We start from the raw sequence: 13066 nt of genomic DNA, 5'->3' as shown, positions 1-13066 counted from the left end.
TTCCTATTTCCATATTGAATGCAATGTCAGAAAGTACAAGCTGTGTGGTTGTGATGCACTACATGCTCTACAAAACTGCTCCTGTAATCACTCCGTTTTGTCAACAAATTTCCCCAATGTAGATGTACTGTGCCTGTGGCTGTAAGTACACAATTTACAGATCAAAATCTGTTTTTGGGTTAGTTTGCCACCAGGGGGCACTGGTTTTCCCCAAGCACCCAGCTGTCTTTGGCCAATGCTTGATGTATAACTACAGTTCATAAGATATTGCTTAAGACATACAATTCTTAGTTTAGCAGCTACAGTTTAACATTCTTGCTTAAGAATGAAAATGTTCTCCTGAATGAGGCCCGCTCACGTCACGTCTAATGAAACTGTTATACCCCTGAGAGCAGGATTACACAGGATGAACAGCTTCTCAAGATCTCTTCAATGATTAATATTTTTTAAGACATAGGCCATGAACGACATATTATTGGCATTTACATACCATGACAGAACAGCAGGTGGAATACCTTAAAAAGGGAACAGCTCTAGGAGGTAAAGACGTCTAACAGGGGTAACACATGCAAGGCTGTACGGTTATCCTATGGGCAAGGTAATTTGGAACATGAGATGTGCTAAATTACTCATAATGCTGAGTAAGCACAAACACAGTATGTTTGTATGACAGGGATGTATGCCTTTCAAAGGCAGCATTACACTAAATATATTATGCTGCCCATTGCCAGAGTGTAACTTAAACAAACTTTGATACACTTGTTTTCTTTTTATTTCTATTGAAAATAACTGGTGACCATGTCAAAATGTTGCTCAAGGGCTTAAGTCTTGTTAGAGCTATTGAAGGGTCAAATTTTTTGTGTTTTTGTAGGTGTGAAAGGTTTTATGACACATAAAAAGGAATACAGATGAAAATTAAGCTTGGTTTTGTCAACATAACTACTGTTATTCATTTTTGCTAATTTTCCTTCTCCTTCTCTCTCAGCCTCTCTCTCAAGTTAAAAATCTCTCCTAAGCAGGTTTTTTTAGGTGTGTTTAATTACTGCAAGCAGTTTTAAAATGTTTATCAACTCTGAGCAATTAAATAATTTTCTCTGAAGTGCATGGTGTAAACTGCTTTAGAAGAGCTTTGATGGCCCCTTTAACAAGCATTGTCTTGATTTTCCTGTGACTGTTAAATGAAAACATAATAATGTACCATTAAGACATTTTAATTAATGTAACAATCCAATCTGAACAGATTCAATCAGCCCAGACTAGAGTAGGAGGAAGCCAGTATCAGTGATCTGTGGAATGTCGCATAGGTGCACCAAAGAGAACATATGTTTTGTACAATCTGCTCTTTGATAGCAATGCAGAATGATTCTAGAAGTGGTCTATTAATGGTTAAACGTAAACTGTATTTATATTTACACAATGTTGGCAAATTTAATCTCAAATATATGAGTTTGACTTTGACAATGCCGGGTTGTCAGGTGTTACCAGGTTTTTCTCTTTTGTATTGAGAAACACTATAGTATACTAAAAATGGCAAGACTTATCCATCTGTATATTTTTATTGTATAAAACCATAACAAATAAGTGTGTTTTTGCTAATCTTATATTGATTTTTTTTTCACTCCATCTGCAAAATGCATCACCCAAACATTATTTGCATGTGCATATTCTACAGAAAAAAAGATTCATATGTATTCCATGACTCCTTTTTTGTTATTTATTCAGAAAATTTAGAGTACACAAGTTTAAGCAATGGTGCTTCTCACAGATGTGACAGGGATTCCAGAGGACACCTCTATTTAAACCTGATACCTTTAAGTTCAAAGTGTAATCCCCTTGCAGAGTTGTGTAATAAATTATTTGCAGGGGGAAAGGGAAGATGCATCTTTAAACATGTGCAGTCATTTCAAAGAGCAAAGCCTACACATGTCATGTCCTTTTAACGTCAAAAGCAATTGGTCAAGCTGTGCAACAGCACTTTGGGGTTGCAAGGTGGTTTGACCGTGTAAACAACTTAGATGACTTACAGTACAAAGATGAGCTAATAGACTATGTGCGCAACGAGACGACAAGGTTTCCAGTTTGGTTTCCTGTTGGATACTGTAGGCTTCCTTGTATCCTTTGCTTATAAGCCAGTACCGAAGCATTTCCTCTACTTTACTGTACTGTACCACAGAGTATGCACTTTCAGTAAAAAATGTTTGTGAAGTAATAATTGTAAAGTAACCCTTTTTCTGGACAGCTGAACCTTGAAATTGTGAATATGATTGCACTCAGCTTCTCTTTTTTGTCATCTGAGAGGAATGACAATGACTCAAAACTTACTGCCTAAAGGATAAAATGTGGGATGTGTATCAAGTCCTCAATCTTACAGTACAAAAGAGTTTTCAATGACAAAAGCTGGCTAGGCTTTGTATTCATGTACATTATGTATTCCCTCTGTCCTGGTCTGCAGGGTGCATTTCAGTGGCTGATGGTGGACCATCATAGCAACAGCTAAATAAAATAACTAAATTAGAGACACACAAAATCTTCATGGATGAAAAGCTGCTTCAGATTTTGTAAGTCACTTTAAGCTGCAGATACTCTATCTGCCTGACAGTGGCGGCTAACTGGGTCGAGTGACAACATGTAAGTGGGTACTAAAGCATAACTTGAGACAGTCGCAGACATCTGTGTGATAAATATGCAAATTTCATTAATTGGGAGAATATGCAGCTGTGAGAGATTTTTTTTTTTTGAAAAGTTGAGATACTAAGCAAATGTACCAAACAACAAATTAAATTAAATATTGAATAAGGATAAGTACTGATTTGTGTACCCACACACCAAATTGCTTTGATTTCCTGGTTAAACAATCTACTATGCAATGAAGTCATCTGTTGGTGCTTTTACTGTGTGTGGGTACTGCTTATCTGTCTTTTGCCCAGCACCTGGAAATGTATGCATGTGTGTATGTCTTCCATTGAGCTATGATAAGATCATCTCCCTGCTCATCTAAGGATTGAATAAGTTTTTCAAAGTTAAGACCTCAAAGCAAGAGAAGCCGAGTTCAATCTGAAGTCACCCAAAAATAAAAATGCTCTTGCAAAATTGACATACTGTAAACGGAGAGGACAATTTTGAAAGCAGGAGAAAAAGTGGATAAATTACAGCCACAGTTCGTCACCCCATGCAAATCTCTCACATTAGTATAAAAGCGCAGTGCCAGCCGCTGACCCCAGAGTAGTGCAGTTTTGGGTTAACAGCACAGCGGAGGCACAAATCAGTGCACGGCTACGCAAAGCTCTGGGGAAAACATAGCTTTGGGATTTTTGGTGTTGTGTAACACGCCATTCTGGGTCAGCCCAGCGACACGCGGGAGGATGGAGGACGGAGGGCAGGGGGCGGGGGCAGGGACCACTGTCCCGACAGCGCCATGCTTTTGGCTCACAGGAAAGAGGTCACTGCAAGAGGAGCAGGTGTTGCTCTCTAAGCCCCCCCCCCCCCCCCCCCCCCCGCCACACTTTACCATCTCTCCCAGCGCACCCTGGAGACAGCAGCTGTCAGGTCCGATGAATGTGCATTTTAACTTTCCACAGAGTTCAGAATCCACGCGGAAGCAAAAGGGAGCCTGGAAAACGTGCATCTTACTATCACTGAGTCCTAAGCATTAAGGTTTTGTTTTAAGGTGCAATTCTGGGACCTGTGTGTGAGAGAAAGCTGGTTTAACACACTGAAACTCTTAGCACGTCCAAATGTTCTCATTACATAATTATGACACGGTCCTTTGCGGTGCGTTAAGTGGAGTTTAACCAAGTGGGAGGGAATATGCAAAATGAAGCATAATGTGCTCAGTATAACGCCACCTGCTCAGTGAACTGTATTAAAACTTTGACATTGGAGTTTCTCTGACATAGGGGCACCCAGAAGGCCTATGATCTCATAAGATATAAACATTAGTTTGACAACAAAAGTAACATTTACAGTACACAAAAATATTTCATGCATTATTATTCCTACGCCCACAGCTTTTATTTAGTTATCCTTTATTTACCCAGGAAGTCCCACTGAGACGTGAGAATTGTTGTTTTAAAGACAGATTTGGTCATGAAGGCATAAAAATATACTATAGAGTACTAAAACACAAAGGTTAAAATGATCTACATAGAAAAATAGCAAATAAAAATATTCACACATAAAAGATGTAAGAAAACATGGGTTTAAGATGAAAGCGATTAATATACATATTTGTCAATATACAGTGACAAATATGCAGTTCTTTTAGCAATACAGCAGGGTGGCAAGATAATTCAGAGCTACAACAACGTGCAATAAACAGACATAGTTAAGAATCCCTACCCCAACAGCTTGCTTTACACACAGTTCTATGTCTCTCTGCCAGATTATCCTTGCCAGGAAAGCTTCAAATGTCAGATTAAGTTCCACTCACCCTCCTCCCCCGGGATGCTATGGGAATGGCAGCTAACGACAGCGCACTTTCTGATAATGTCACATCACAGCACACACAAGGGTCACATTTAACTGTCCTTCCAGTCTGCGCTCTCTGTTCCGGGCTTAATCGAATAGTCTGTCTGAATAGTTATATCACCTTGCTTTTGCATGGAATACGGCTAATTCATTTAGTCCTTCTCGGTGTGGTGTACTCACCACTGCGTGTGGTGTTGGAAGCGTCACCGCTCTTGCTGTCATTGTTACCCTGCGGTTGGTACCTTGAAAATAATTAAGCTGTTTGCTCTTCAAAACCTGTTGTGAACATGAGAGTACTTCAATCAGTGCAGTGAAATACTGAAATATATTATGTTTTACACCGTGCGGAGGAGGAAGAAGAGAGGAAAGGAGGGTGACATTGAAATACCATAATCCAATGGAGATCTAAGCTAATTCGTTCATATTCCACAATTCATTACCCATCATGTGGCTTTCCTAAAGACCTAACAAGACTACATTATCTGAGCCTTTGAGCTGTCTGATGACATCTCGCACCTTTCTCATTTTCTCAGATAAACTGAGTCCTTTCTTTGGAAGACATATTCACCGTGCATCCATAATATAACTGCAATATAAAGAAAGAAAGACAGCCATAATGCAGTGGTGTGCAGCCTGGAAAGGCTGCCATCTAAACCAGGGGCTCTGAGGCTGGACTGCTTCAGCCATGAACACATTTACCAATGTAGGGCAAGCTCTATGACTGAGCACATCAATTTTTAAAACTTGTCTGAGGAACTTCTCAAAGACATTGTTAACCCATTTCATCCATAACAATATCTTAGTGTGTATATGCATCACCATGTCATAAAGGAAACAAATCATAGAGCTGAGGAAAGTCTGCTTTTGGCAGGTCTGTGTGCACAGCTTTATCATGGCCTGTTAGAGGATAATAATGCAGTCACATGTCACAGAACAATTTGAAAAACCTGTACTGAGAACCGTATGAGAGAAATGCAAGGGGGGGTGTGCACAGTGCTTTAACAACAGCAAGGGGATGGGAATGGTTTAGGAACATTCCATAAAAGGAAACTGGAATTAGGCATCCTATTACAACTTAACCCGGTTTCCCAAATTAACAGAAATGGTTGCTGCTTATATCCAATTAACTTCCTTTACATGCCAACCACACATTGAGGTACAAAGGATAGAGCATACACCAACCTAAAAGATGCCATGAGAGTGCATTTTTTTTCTCACAGTTAGAGCTGAGTTACTGATGGATAGAATAACTTGCTGAGAAGAGAAAGAGAGAAAGAGCAGATCCTTCAGGACCAAATTAAGCACCTTGTTAGATGCAGTCTAAGGTACATGCAAATGGTGACACAGATTTAAGGGGCTTGTTCTTGACGTCTTACTTTTTATCTATAGTTGATCCATGATCTGTTCTATTTTGTGAAACTAAGTTGAAATGAATTGCAGTTAAAATGGAATGAAATCAAGGAATAACATAAACATCACAATTTAACATAGAACAATATAAAGAATTTATATATTGGGAATCAATTTGCCAACATATTTTATTTTATTTTATTTTAAATTGAAGGTACACAAACTGAATACAGTGTAAAGAATTGACTGTGCTACTGGACATGGTTTGTCATTGCTGGTATGATGTGAAATGACGCGGAGAAAAAGCACGGCTCCCAAAGTGTATTTTTACTGAAGTGGCTTTCCGGGAAACCGAAAATGAATTTGTTCTACATCAGCGGCAAACCGCTGTCAGGCCTCCGTCACTCTGTAACTAGGTCACAGGACTGTACATGACCCAGACACTGGTCTAACCCTGAGGGTCAGGGGGCAGTCAGGCATGATGTGCCAGCTGAATGCCCCTGATTCTGCCCCAGCGCAGAGTCTCGGGGCTCCATGTCACATCTTCATCAGGTCGAAGAAGAGGAAAGAGGAGGAGGAGGAGGAGGAGGAGGAGTGTGAGGGAGCAGCAGCGCCTACTGTCACTGTAGTATAGGGCAGTCACCTTCTATGGACACAGTGTGAGGGCAAAGGTGTGTGTGTTTGTGTGTTCATGCGTGCTTGTGTCTGTGTCTTTTTGTGAACTGTGTGTGTGTGTGTGTGTGTGTGTGTGTGTGTGTGGCTTCATTTCGCCTCTCACTGAAATTGCATGCCGTAGTTTCATTCCTGTCCGACCCCACTGCATACATTATAATATACTGTCTATAAGCTTTGACGTTGTTTGAATAATATAACTGCATTTGTCCAAATGTTAGCCTAAGTATACAAATGCATTTGCTCTACATCGAAAATTGAAAAAGTTTCATATTTATAATACTGAACCTCCAGTGCTGCAAGCTAAGACCGATTAGGTACTGTAGCCTCTCCTCTCAGCCCTCTATAATGCACACTGCACTCGCCTGCAGCTCCTAAGATCACAATTTTAATTACTGTTCAATTAACTGAGCACTGGAAACAGCAAGAGAGGCTCTGCTGATAACAGCTATCAGTCATTTGGAGTTTAGACGAATTAATTTGAAAATGACAAACACCTAAGAAGGTCTCAGATAAGTCCTGAGGAGGCGAATCAGCTCTCTCTCAGAGACCTACTGTACTGTCCAAAGCCAGTGATGAGACATAATTTTACACCTATATGGCACTTTAAATGTAGAAGGCTTGCATTCCATAAGTGCAGAGTGGGTGGTTCTGCGAGCCTGTATGTGCAAAGTTCTTGCAACTGGTCATCAATGAGGTGAACGCATAGAGGGAAGTTAAATTCAGATATTACCTACAATGCCCTGCAGCATTCTAGTATGGTCACAACCATACAGGACCTGACACATTCGCAGAGAAACATACCTAACAACTAGAAGCTTTACTGAAATAGTTGAATAGTCAAGATATTTCTGTCACAGTAAGGTGTGTTTATGCTGTGTTAACAAACACTGTTTAAATAACACCCCCCACCATGAAGCTTCCCCACGAAAAAATACACGCACACACGCACATACACACCACACACACCAATTGACTGTGTTTTGCTGGGTAACAGCACACTCTACTGACTGATTCTAACTCGCATTTCCAGGCAGACTAAACTCCAATTTCATTTGTAACCCAGCCTTGCTTAATCAATGGCTGAGAGAACAGCATTTGTATCAATTAGGGCTGTCATTAAGTTCATTAAAAAGTCCAATTAATTAGCAAGTCTCTGTAAATTAACCACTTGCAAGAAATAGCAGAAATAAAACATTGTGCCTTTATGTGTTTCATGATCCAGTTATTTTGTTGTTTAACAAAGCATTTTAAAATGATCTGGTATGGGCAAAAAAAATGTAATAAAAACAAATTATATATGATGTTTTCAACTTCAGATTTAAACTCGTAGATCAAAAAATAATCAACAAAAATGATTAAGACTGATTAGGTGGGCCGTATCAGTCCAGCTGTCTGTGTGTTAATCCAAGAAATGTCACTGCGTTTCATTTGCGTTTTTTGCAAATTGCGACGACACAGTCAGAAGCGATAGATGCAGGTTTTTATGTGATTACTTTATTGCTCTATAACCTCATAGCAGCAGACGTCATGCTTCCTGGATCAGTACTTTCTGGACTTAATATGGCTATAATATTCCACAATTAGTGATTATTCACACAGTGACGGCATTGTCCGCGGCTTCGGCTTTTGTAATCCTTTTTTTCCAGTGTGTATTGCCACAAGGACAGAAGAGAATCGTTCTTTTATCGACGCATCAACAGGATCTGCAGTTATACTTACAGGGAGGGGCGGGGGGGGGGGTTTAATTTGGAACATTTAAAGATGAAATTTCTTTCAGAATTTTTATGGGGGTGTTCCACTAGGCAATAACAAGAGTTCCTCTGTCCAGCTATTGAACGTTTCCGTGGATACTGCTCAGCCGACAGTTAAAAAGCAATTATGTTGGAACAGAAGGAGGAATTCAGTCTTTTGTCAGTTTTGTCACAGCTGTAATGACACTGAAGCTGCAGAACTAATCTAGAATAACTGAATGTGGCTGTCGCAAGAGACGGCAGTCAGAGCATTTCTTAATGCCGGGGCTTAATAAAGGGACTTTCAGTGATGTGATCATGTGTTAACTGTATAACGAACCACATAGAATTCACAAAACATCACATGCGACCTACTGCTGACACCTACAACCATTGTCTGCTTCATAAATTGGTCCAACAGTATAGAATTCTATATGAATACCACCTATAGAAATATATACACAGGTCAAAATATAGATAAATAGATGGATAGATAACACCAATCAGCTCCAATTAATACAGTGGCATTCTATGTCATGATGAAGGTCACCATCAGGTCATCTCACATCATAAAGGAAACAGCATGGCACTCAAACACAGCAGGGGAAAAGCTTCTCTCCCCAGGGTAGGCAGGGATCTCATGAGTGGGAACAACCATGTTACTGGCACTTTGAGTTCAGCCAGGCTGTGCCTCTCTGCCATTTTAAATGTCTCTTGCCTGTCTGACACAAACTAGGAACACTGTGACAGTCAGATGAAAATACCATTAAAGTGTAAAACGGGACCGCACTGGTAAGATAGATTAAACCTCCCTCAGACACTGATTCAGCACCTGAGTCTAGGTGTAACTCTCTCAGATGCCTGTTCTGAATTCGTTTTTTTTTTTTTCTGTATTTATGTGAGTTTGTCTCCTCTGCGACTCACTGTGGAGCAAGGTCTTTGTAAGAGGCTCTGACAGACACCTCTTTGAGAATACCCGCAACTGGTTCACTATAAACCTCAATAATGTGTTAGTTGGATTAAGTGTATGAGGGTAAACATGCCTTTTAAAAGATGTTCAAATGTATTTTGTTTACCCCATTAACAATAACAGTTTTGTTCCATCAGGGTCATCTCTGATTGGACAATTGTAATTGCCATTATGTGCATGTGTGGAATGTGTGTGGGTGTAAGGCCAGCCATTGGCTAATAACTTTGTTAGCTTGTGATGGAATACAGGTGTGTGGGTGGAGAACACAACAGCTGAGCAAGTCAATTGTCTGTGGCTGCAACAAGATGTTGGGTTGGTTTTGCCTCTGATTTTTTTATTAATGTTTTTATTAATCATTTGTTTTTGCACCTTTTATTCCTTACTTCTGTGTTGTGTGGCATATCAGCCCACATCCTCACAGTTGTATGCATGCCTGGCATTTCTGCCCTTCTGCTGCATGTGTACATTGCAGGGTTGACCAAACTACATCAATGGGAAAAAGGAAATGGTGTAATTGTTACCTAGTGTGTTCAGCCGTGTCACACGTGTCACAGTGTTAATTATGGCTCTGTATTGTATGCCCACAAGTCATGTGTGTGCATTTTTACCTTTTTAAGTGTTTCCAAGTCATAATTGCGCCCAAGTCCATTTTTTCTATAGCTGGTTGGGGTTTCTGAAACAAAAACATGTTGTACTACATACTGCATGGTTCTTAGGAAGGACTCAAAAAGAGTTGAAGAAGGGGGGGACTCACATGATCACACACTTTTGAAAAACCTTTTATGTAAAATACAGCACATTCTCTGACCTGTACACCTCTGGAATTCTGGCTTTGTAAAATGTTGCCAGAAGTTCCGCTCTGGGGAGAAAAGAGAAGTTGTGTATTGTACCGTATGCATGAGTCAACTTTTTTTTCTAGAGGATGGAGAACCCTGACAACTGAGATCTGTGGGGGGGGGGGGGGGTGTAAATGCAGGGGACTCGTTCAGATGGAGATCAAAACATGTATTGCGGGACTGCAACCCAGATGCATACCCTTTCACTGAAGACTGGTTTGTGATACTATCGTTTAGCCCTCCTGTGACCTGTGCATTCAAATGTAATGCACAGCAATGTCACTACCCACTAGGGATGTGCACCTCCATCGCTGAGGCCGATGCGATACACATCTTGATGCATTGCCAACGATCCGATACATTAAAGATACATATGAAGCAACTACTAATGCAATACGATATGATTCACCCCTATTGCGATGCAGTGCGATTCAACACGATTTGATTCAACACAATGTATTTCAACATGATACGATGCAATGCAAAAGAATATGATGCAAAGATGTTAGAAACAATGCATCCCGAGTTCATTCCAAATTGTATCCGGTGCACACTTTCTTAATCGGGGCAATCACATCGTGAACTTTTATGCTGGTGCACCGATGCGAATCGGTGAATCTTACCATGCCTACTACCCACAAACAGCCTCAGATCATGCTCCTCTGAAAGATTATCAAAGGTCATTTGTCTGCAGGCTAATGGCTGTAATCTCAAAGACTCCTATGACATGATTTGTTCTTAAGAATCCTGCCTGAAGTTTGTCCAAAATGATTTATCATTTCAGGAAGATAAAGTGCATTTGTAAATTGAACAAGGTGGCCTCCAAATGTGTGTGTGTATATGTCTGTGTGCAAATGCATGCATGCATGTATTGTGTGTGCATGTGTGTGTGTGTGTTTCCCTTTCTACAACACACTGCCATGTCTTTAGGAAAGTAATTTGGAGATGAACTGATCCAGGGACAGCAGAGATGGAAATTACCCAACATTAGCCGAAGAGCATAATTGCAATTTCAACCTTTCACATGTAACATTTTCATTTGATCTAAAACAGATCAGGCCTCGAAAAGAATTAACATGAAAGAGAACTGAAAGGTGATATCAGACCATTTAAACACTTTTTTCCCTCCTGGTTAGAAAGTTAAAGTGGGGGGGGGTTGTAAAAACTCTTTCCTAATTAATTCCACCGGCCCATGTGACCCTTAGACGATTGGTAATCCAGAAGGGAATGTCATTATTGATCTCGCCAAGGCTGGAGCAGGCTCCCGATGCTTATCTCAGCATAAAAAGCATCTCTTGTGATGAGCCACGATTTAATTAGATGACAATCACTGTTAACAATGCACAGCCAACATCACAAAATTTGCACATCGGCGCTGGCAGTGATAAATCTCACCACCCGCCAGGGATTTGCCCACATACGGGGTTTAACTCTTTCAACGCCAGGCGATCATTCTACATTCTGTGCACAGCAATGTGAGGCTGGGTTTTAGATCAGCATCTATGAGCAATAAAGATTCAGTGACACTTTATTTGAGGGGTCTGACATGAGTATCACTTCATAAGCCTTCATAAGCACTGAATAATATCTGCATAACATCTTCAAAGCATTATATGTTAACACTTCGGTTAACTGGCATAAAATATTACAGGGTGTGTTGTGCCATCATCCATATAATAAGTTACATTAGACAAACATAATATTAGAACGAGATGGCAACATTACATATTTCATAAAACATGTTACAAACAATTTCAGATGTGATCGTTCACATGCAACATTAATACTATATGTTATGCCATATACATTACATGATATACAAAATAGATAAGGTATATCACTGAAAACGCAGCGTACCAGTTTGAGGTAACTGCATTTTTATTTTGTCTGCATTCCCTGCACCCCTCTTTATGTGGTAAAGGCTTTAACCTCTTGAGAGATTAAGACACCATAACCTCCCCAGCAGAGCACTTTTTCTGGGCATTAGGACAATGAGTATATGACTCCACTAGAGGGCAGTAAAACAATCTGTCAGAAGACCTTTAAACATGACTTGACTCAAACCTTGTTTTAGCACCTTTTTACCTGATAGCCCTCAATGAACATCAGTGTCTTGAGATGTGAATATTTATAGTGTAGTTTGTAACACTGAGCACATTTCGTAGGTCTCCCTTTACATTAAAAATACTTGAAAAGCCATCATAAGTGCAGCAAATGGCTGTACATAGAATGGTATTTTGATTTCATATACATACGAGCTGCAGAGGTGGGATAGAGTGCAGAATTTCCTGCACAATATATTGTATGTAACATTAAGGGTCATTGTGACAATTTTCACAAAAGAAAAAAAATGTTGCATTTTACACTGGGGACCAAATGACTTCAGAGGGTCAAAGAAAAAAAAATACAAGTACATCTACAGTTATCTTGTGGGGAAAACATTTAATGAAATGACATTGTTGTGAAAGCGCTTTCAGTTTTTATTATTGTTATTATTGTCACATGTGCATGCTATCATCAGACGTAAACTGATGGAGGAAATGACTGCAGTGTTGGAAGGAATGCCACAATGTGAAAGATTCACTTCTGGGTAGATTAATCTAATTAAAAGTGGCACGGGCCCCGGGGACTGGTTCCCTCGCAATATGAGCTACTTGAAAAGGTGTGCTGCCTAATTGCTCCGAGCGCGTCATTAAAATAATTACTCTCTCGGTGTGGAATCAACCAGGTTAGGAGGACTAATGATGGCGGGATGGAATGTAAGAGATTAGACTTGTGAAGGCAGTCTGTGTTAATGGAGACCAAGCCTTAAGACAGCAGAGTAACTGCGGCAGCAATTTTCCCCCCTCCCTGTATATGAAGATTACTCTCTGGAGAGACACTTTCAAAATCTCGACCTTGAAGAGAGGTATTCTGTAAAATATTAATATGAGTGTAAAAGTATTTGTAGAAAAAGTAAGCCTATGCCAGCCAATCTGGACATAGGTATTTATATGGGTATTTCTGAATCTATCGCTGTGAAATCAGTGAGAAAAATA

This window comes from Megalops cyprinoides, chromosome 13, assembly GCF_013368585.1.
Source record: "Megalops cyprinoides isolate fMegCyp1 chromosome 13, fMegCyp1.pri, whole genome shotgun sequence".
NCBI classification, from domain to species: Eukaryota; Metazoa; Chordata; class Actinopteri; order Elopiformes; family Megalopidae; genus Megalops; species Megalops cyprinoides.
This window is presented reverse-complemented; position numbering follows the sequence as displayed.